Genomic DNA, 9,340 nt, shown 5'->3' on the forward strand with positions numbered 1-9,340 from the left:
TTAGGGTAATTGAAGTCACCTAGTATGATGGTGTTTGGTGATACATTTATCCCCTCTAGTGTTATCAGGAAGGCCATGTGAGGTTCCTGAGTTTGTGAGGGTGGCCTGTAACATGCTACAATTTGCAGAGCAGTCTTGCCTATGGTTAATTGCACCTGGATGGTCTCCGATGCATCGTGCGTTGCCACCAGTCTTGAGGTGTGGGTGTCCTTGATGAATATGGATACCCCCTCCTTTCTTGGTATTGTCCGGATTTTGGGGCGGAACGCATGATATGAGGTAAAACCTGATCGCTGGGGTGCTCTCAGGCGCCTTGAACCAGGTTTCTGTCACAGCACAGACATCGATGTTCTCCATACTGAGAAGGGCCTCGAGTGCGTGCATTTTGAGATTTAGACTTCTGGCATTGAGCAGCATTACCCTTAGTTTTTTCCTTTTTGTGTTCTAGGGTGGTAGGTTTAGAATTTGAGCCTTGCCTAAAAAAGGCACTATGGGGGTGGCAAGAGCCTTTGCCAATATCCGGAATCCCAGGGGTGACAGGTGCAAGCCGTCCCTTGCGAAGCAGCGTGGCTTGTCCAGCATGTCATCCCAGGCAGACAGACACTGGATCCCCTTTGAATGACACCAGTGTTTAAGCCAATTGTTAAAGCTGATCATCTTATCTCTGTATTGTGGCATCATTCTTGGTGAAGGTAGGATACTGCTCAAGGTCAGGGTCATACCTGCCTGGGCTGCATAATCAGAGAGCTCCTCAATGTCTCTTCTTCATCAACTTTTTTTGGTGGAGATAGTAATAAAGATTGTAAGACAAACAATATTTTATGGAGAATTACCATCTTAATAAGCATTAATCATTCTTCCATGGTAAAGAAGAATTTGTTCCAATTTGTGAAGGTAAGAAGAAGCCTTATAGGTGAAAGCGCTTACCATTTTTGTTAATAAAAGTGCTTTTTTGATTATATGGTGTGATTAACAGAATTGTGTTTGCACCCGGAGATTTATACTACAACAGTGGAGAGACTTTTTATCATCTAAAGACTTTTTGCTAGCTGTGGTTTGTTCCTGTGGATGTCCTATACCTTCTACATTAATTATATGTTCTGATGTATCTTTTATATTTCCCGTTGTTAGCAAAACAGTAGAATCTTTAGTTCAAAATCTTCTTTTATTTGATACCATTAAATTTCTTATTGAATGTAATACTATTAGCAAAGGATTTTATAGCTAGTGCAAAAAGTAAAGGTGATAATGGACAGCCATGTTTTTTGCCTTTTTTGTAATTTAAAGGAATTAGAAAGAAAACAACCTATTTTAACATAAGTGCAAGAGTAATTGCATAACTTAGAAATTAATGCAATTACCTCATGTGAAAAATTATACACTTTAAGTGTTTTAAACAGGTACAACCAATTAACGGAGTCAAACGCCTTATCTAAATTGAGAATAATGATAAAAAGTTATTTTTATTTTTATCTGCATAGTCTATTAATGTATGTATTCTTATTATATTATCCTGCAATTGTCTATTTAAAATAAACCCAGTTTGATCATTGTTAATTAGTTTAAGTATAAGTAGATTTTTGATCATTGTTAATTAGTTTAAGTATAAGTAGATTAATTTTGTTATCTAAAATGGACAGGAACATCTTATAGTCCACATTTAAAAGTGAAATGGGTTTGTATGATGAGCACTTTATGGGATCCTTATCTTGCTTTAAAATAGGTGATATGAGGGAATATTTCCATGATGGGGGAAGACATTAGCAGTTGTTTTTATTTCTCTGTAGACCTTATCTATATTTTAACTGTATCATCTGGTAGTATTTTATATAGTTCTGGTATAAGACCATCTAAGCCTGGTCCCTTATTATTTTTAACTTTTTTATTTGATCTTTTATTTCTGTTAAAGTACATGGTTTATCTTTTTTATTTGTTCACTTGTTAATTTATTATTTATATTTTAATTTAGAAAAGTTTCAACTGTGTCATCATTATCTAGGTTATTTGTATCATTATTTATATTTTGGTAAAATATTTTAAAGCCCTCAAGAATACCTTTAATATCTGTCCTACTCCATTTTTTATATTTATATGTGTTATAATTTCTTTGGTATGATTTAGTTTATGCATTTTCTTTGATCTAAGAGCACGTTTATGCAAGATTAAAGGTTTACTGAATATGCCTGAAGTTTACGTTTTTCCAGGTTTATTGAAATGTTATAACTTAGAATTTCAACATAATCTGTATTTAAGTTTTTAAGTTCGGACTAACTGATAATGTCATTTGGTTTTAGATTTAACGTTAATGTGTCTATGTTGGCCTGTAGTGAATTCAATTCTTTGTCCCATTATCTTGTTTTACTAATATACCAACTTGTAACTCTTCCATTTAAGCAAGCCTTTAGTGAATTCCACATGACAATTTTAGTTACTTCACCATTCATGTTTATTTCTAGGAAATGTTTAATGTGTGTAGCATACAAATCCTTGAATCCTTTTATTTTAATAATATATGCTGGTAATCTACTGTTATATATTACATTGTCAGTTTTTAAAATAATATTAAAGATGATAGCATTATGGTCCGATAATGGTCATGAAAGTATTGAAGCTTCTGTGATATGTGATAACAGATTGTTTGAGACAAAAATGTTATCAATGTTTGTTAGTGTTTCATATCTATATCAGTAATGGATATATTGGATGAGTTTGTTTTCCTTAGATCATATATATCCTTTAAATTAATTAGATTTACAAAATTCATTAAGTGTTTGGCTGAAAATGTGATTCTTAGTTTTCTATATGCCATGGAATCTTTGTCTGGAAACATTCAACTAAAATCACCAGCTGTTATGACATCACCTTTCATGTAATAGGCTATATTATCGAAGGAATTTTTTGATATTTAGCTCCAACCCCTGGAATCCAATAAAAGTTCACCAAAGTATAGTTTTCTGTTGCACTCAGTTGTAACAATGCTTAACATACCATTTTATCAACATAGGTATCTTTTACTTTAGGCATTACTGGTGAGATTTTTCCATAAAATGAGAGTGCCGCTTCTTTTAGCTTGAATGCCAGAACCTGCTAATACCAAATAATTCATTAACAAAAGTTTTTTTACATCCTTATTAAGAAAATGTATTTCCAGTAGAAATACTATTTGAGCTTTATGTAATTGGAAATCTTTGAACAGACCCCCCCCCCTTTATTGGATTATTCATTCCATTAATATTAATAGATATGCATTTAAAATCAAACATTTACATAAGAGAAAAAAACACAGGTATGATGAAATTGCATTTATGCACAGAACTTATGTACTTTATATATAACAATATGAAATCTTCAGCTATAGACAAAACTTTTGAAACAAATAAAGAATTACCTAATGATATAACCTTAAACCATTCCACCAAAGTATGAAATATGGGTGGCCTAATGTTTAAGGTGTTTGCCTTACAAACACAAGGTACAGGGTTTGAATCTCACTGGGGATAATTGGCTAGGCTTAAAATGTCTCGCAAGGGCAGTTAGCCTAGTATGAACCTATATTCCTAGTTTGTTGGAAAGGGCCATGTACCAAAACAAACTACATCTCAGACTCTCCATTAGACTAACAAAGCTTAGTTCATGCTTCTGAATCATATTTATGTGTCTCATGTTTTAGTATGCATCATCTTAAAAAGGCCCATCAGTCAGTTATTATGAATAAGAAACGTTAAGCAGGTGTTCAGAATCTTTATTATAAATTGAGCAAACTGAATATCTCTACAATCATCTTCCCCTCTACCTCACATTATCTCCCTGGTCTACTATACAGATGAATTCAGTTGTTATTTTCATATTTATTAATTTATAGGTGAGACGGTATTATATTTGTTCTATTTTATTTACTATGTGTAAAGTTGTACATAGGACCATAAATTCATAAATTTGTACCAGGCTAACTGTCCTTGTGGGTCATTCCAAGCCCAGCCAATTATCCCACGTGAGAATCAAGTCCCACACCTTGTGCCTATAAGGTGAACATCTTAATCACTATGCCAACCTCACATCCTTGTAGACCTATTTATATTCTTTAACTATATAGATATTTACTTATTCTGATCTCTTTCTATTTCTGTTTGTATGCTATGTCTTGTACTATTACTATATTTCTAGGTTTTATATTTTAGCTATAATCCTAGCGTAGAGTGTCATACAATAGAGCATTTATATTTACCGTTATATATTTCATACTCTTTAAGATAATATTATTGTTAGAATCAATCACTCCTATTTTTTTTAAATGTTATGTCTAATAGTATCTGAACAAACATCTGAAAAATCTTCCTTTTGAAGATTCAAACTTTCCATAATAAATTGTTCTGAGATATTAAGTTTTATTATCATTAAAAAGAGACAATAACAGAGAAACACAATCCTAAATTTTTATTAGAAGTGTTATTCTATATGTTAGTATATAAACTATCCTTTTGGTTTACTGCAAGCATTCAGAAGTATTTAATAACTAACAGTGGTTTAGAATGCAATTCACTGTGATTGTTTACTTTTAGACAGGAAGAAGTAACCTGGATAGCTCTTAGAATTTTAGAACTCTTGCAGCATCACAAAAGTGCTCACAATTCTAATTAAGCTGCTTCAAGCTGGTTGTCATGACAAGGACTTGCAAATGAACAGTTTTTCTGCTACAATTCACACAAAAACAAAAAAGAGTGAATCCAAGCCACATCTACTCCAGACATCAATCTCAAATCCTTCCAAACATCTAAAAAACAATAAAAACATTTCAAAGTATGTTAACCACTAAAAAGCTATTGTATTTAAAGAAATAACATTTAATGATTCAGTAAGCACTATTTGTATGAAATGTCTAGCATAAAACAGATGGTCATTTTTAAAAGGAGACAGAATATAAACTTGCATTAAAAGAATGACAGTTATGTGTTAGCCAGGATTAAATTCTAAAAGTGTGAATGTTACTCTAATTATTTGATAACATTCCAATAATAACTTTAATATATGTAAGAAGCTATATTTTTATACTTTGTTTATAGCATAGTATTTTTTCCTAGGTGCATGTCAGGTATACTGTCAATAGCAAGCATTCAGAACTATTTAATAACTGGCCGTGGTTTAGAATGCAATTCCCTGTCTTTTGCTTATTATCTAACTTGTATTCATTGACATCTTAGCATATGAAACAAAGAACGCCTCGTATAGTTGAGTCAGCAAGGATATCCACATAAAGCTTTAGTGTCCACACTGTTTATTAGCCGCTTTCATCAAAAGACTTCAGCAGAAAACAAGTTCACTATAAGTTACACCCTTTATAAATACTGCATTCAATTAACAATCAATAAAACAATAAAACAATAAAACAATCAAGTAGCAAAAACAATTACCCATTTAAACTTTCTTAACATACACTCTTCTGATCTCAACTTTATTTGCCAGGAAGATTCTCTTTGTTCCAAAAATGCTTTTACTTCACCTCCTCTTAAATCTAAATGCCCTTGTTCTATAACTGAAAATAAAAATTTCTTAAAGTTGGGGCAATTCAAGGTGTGCTTGTACAAAGCACTTTTTGTATCTTTCTTCCTAATATAATACTGGTGTTTAATACGTTCCAACAGCCTTCTTGTAGTCATTCCAATATAGAATGCTATTCACCAGGAGCACACGCTAATATATACAACACACCTTGTTTGACAGTTGAACCTTTCATTCACTGTAATAGTATAATCTGGGCTGTTTAACATAATGAAAGGGCCCTTCAAAATGTAGCGGCAGATATTGCACTGTCCACATTTAAACATTCCCTTCAACTTATTAGATGAAATATTATCTAATATCCTAGTATTATCTTTTTGTAACAAGTTCTTTAAATTAAAACTGTTCTTATAAACAAACCTGGGGTTAAGTCCTATCACTTCATACAATTCCTTGTTACCTTGTAAGACCTTCCAGTTGTTATTTATAATTGATCAAATATTAGCACTGTCTACTGTGATATCTAGGGTGCAGGTCAAATTTCTATCTTCATCTTCTTTTCTATCATCTCTTCCCAAAATTCTTTTTTTTATTATTAATAAAGGGACACTTCAAAGCAAGCAAGGAAGCCGAGCTAATAATCCACACACAGTATTTATTTAGCACTTTCATCTCTGCAATGGAAACTTCTTCAGAACAAATACATCTGCCCCCCCAACAACCTTTAAATACATGAATCTATTAATTAATCAGTTAATTACATCATATGCCTTTTAAAGAACCAGCATTATTTCCAGCTTTTAAAATCATGAAATATAAATAATGCAGATAAAAACATATACTACTAGAACCAATATACATATTGTACTAGACTAAATATTGTAGTCCTGATATCCAAATATAGCCCCCCATTTTATCACATAAAAAATTGTGCTTTTAATCTTAAAACAGAACTAATGGACACAGCACTATTTAGACCAGGATGTTCTGATGCATTGGTCCTAATTTGCTATCTAAGCTCTGTTAGCTCTAAAAAATCATTCAGTGGCCCACCCCTTTTCCACATTTTTGTCTGATCTAAGATAATACATTTGAAACTATGGCCTTCATTGCCAATAATATGTGCTGCCAAGGTGTTTTTGGTGTCTTTTTTATTTATATCCTAGTAGTGCTGGTATACCCTGCTCCTAAAAGCATTTATGTTTTTTCCATTATAGAAACTGGGACACTGGGAGCATAGGGCAAGATATACCACAGCTTTACTGCTACAGGAAAACTTTCCATGGATGGTATATTTTCCATAATTAGGGATATAGATCTCTTTTGCTTCAATCATGTGATGGCATTGCATACAATTACCACATTTTGACATACTTATCCCCCTACTTATATCTTGTTTGTGTCGTTCCAACACAATTTTTATACTACAGTCCTTTTTATACACAATTCTAGGGGATGGCCCTACCAATTGAAGCTGTTCAGCGTCTGTGAAAAAAATGTTCAGTTGTGTTCAATGATATCACTAATATTGTAAAAGTGGTAGTTGTACCTAAATATGGCCGATTTATTGAAGTTGCCTTTACCCTCATGGTTTTCTTGATCTTGTAGGCCACAGCCTACTCCTAATAAGGGGACAAAATGTCCACTACACCTCTTCTTTATTACTTTCATTTAGGATGTTGCCAACATAATTAACTGGGTATCCTCTTTGTGTTAGCATACCCTTTAATATATCAATTTGTTACAAACAATCATTGTAGTCTGATACCATTCTAGCCACCCACACCCCTGTCCATTAACTAATGATTTATTTTGCTGGAGGAGGTGACAGCTGTCTTAATGCAAGAGATTATTTGAATAGGTGGACTTACGAAATATAGTGGAAATGAATTAGGAGAAAGAAAGAAAGAAATGATTTACCTTGTAAAAGGTAATATACAGCATCTGTTCATAAGTATTCAAGCACTTATTTAAATTAATAAGAATTCATGGGTTCATAGGTTCATAGGTTGGTACTAAGCTATTGGCCCTAGGGCCTATACAAGCCTAGCCATAACAATCCCCTGGATGTTTCTTCCCACAATATTTACTTCCCTGGACCCCTGTCTAGCAGAGTGACTGATGTGATCCCCGGGCTGAATTTCCTATCTCCCATCCAATCATCAAGGTTCCTTCTGAAGAGGGCCAAGGAGGTGCTCTGCTTGACATGTTTGGGCAGTCTATTCCAGAGTATGGGGAGTCTCTGGGTCAAGAACCTATCCCTCTAGCATGTTTTGTTCATTGTGATGACAAGGTTTAGATCCCTAGAGTGTGTGGTCTGAGGGATTGGGATTTCTTTAAGTGGAGCATGTCCAACAGCTCAGGGTTTGACATGGCCTTGTATGTTAAGCAGAGATCACCTCTGAGTAGACAATATGCCACAGAGTATAGCTGGAGTTTTTTTACACAGTCAGCATAGGGCATCTGCTTTAGGCCTGTGATTCTTTTAGTGAGGTATTTCTGCGGCCTTTCCAGCTGTTGCAGATGCCTTGTGAGGTACATACCAAACGGGGCATTATACTCTATAATGGGTCCAATGAGGGATGAGTACAGTGGGACAATGACCGTTTTTTTTTCTGGATGAAAAGCCCTTAGTAATGAGGTGTGCCACATAGAAGGATTTCTTGACTGTTGTGGCGATGTGGTTATCGAAGGTGAGACCACTGTCCACCTGTGTCCCTAAGACTCTCATCACACTTTCAGTGTTTAGTGTACTGCCACCTATGTGGTAATTCATGGGTACATATTTTTTTCCAAAGGGGATAACCATAAAATAGAATGGGCATGCCTTAGATGAAGGTTGGGCGTTGGGCTGGCAACTCAACACCATAAAAACCAACTGCCAATCATTAGCGGACCGGAGTTCCGCTGTGGCGACCCCTAACCGGTAAAAGCCAAAAGACAAACAGCAACAACAACAGTGACTATCATCTGCTCTTCAGTTTTTTACTGTTTTTGTCTTTTATTAACCAACCACCTCTTGTTGCATTCCTCTTCAAAGAAGTTGATAGATTCCAGTCCATTTCTTCTGGGTTTTTTTCTAGGACTTTATTTTTCTGTATAAAGTCCATTGCATCTTCCAAGGTGTTAAAAATCTATTTTCCTTCTGGAAGTTGAATCCTTATTTTTGCTGGAAACAAGATTTGTGCTTTAATATTGTTTTTCTTTATGCTTTTAACAAGTGGCTCACATGCTTTTATTAATCTCCATGCAGGAACAGTGCTATTCCTGCATGGAGTGATTTGTGTCCTTGTAGAAGAGCAGCGCACCTTGCATATGCATGAAGGCGTGTGCTGCTGTTTAACCCACATGGACACTAGCCATGTATGAGCACAGAGGGCATGTCCTAGCAGTGCATGGATACTAAACACGCCCCCTGCGCTCAGAAAGTGCCATATGGCACTTTTTAAGCCGTACTGGCATAATATTAAAGCTTAGCTCTAATATTATGCCAGTATCTCACTGTCCATGGACACTGAAATGTAAAATAGATCAAATAAATAAAAACAGGCAGAGGAAAGCAATGCAGGAGGTGTGTGACAGCCTCTGTGACACCCCCCCCCCCTTGTATTGCTAAAGCACAGTATGGCACTTCTGCATTCTGCAGAAGCAGGAAATGTGTGCAAATGCACACTGTGTTACATAGCAGGGGATAAATCCCCCAAATGTAAGTAAGTACAAGCATGGCCCCACAAAAACAAGAAAGTCCATAGAGAACATGTCATGCATCAGCATGAAACACGCACAGAATCCTGAAAGCCCAATCATTGCCATTATGTCATTAATACAGTCACAAGTAGCTGTC

This window comes from Protopterus annectens, chromosome 1.part1, assembly GCF_019279795.1.
Source record: "Protopterus annectens isolate FY-2018-M chromosome 1.part1, PAN1.0, whole genome shotgun sequence".
NCBI lineage: Eukaryota > Metazoa > Chordata > Ceratodontiformes > Protopteridae > Protopterus > Protopterus annectens.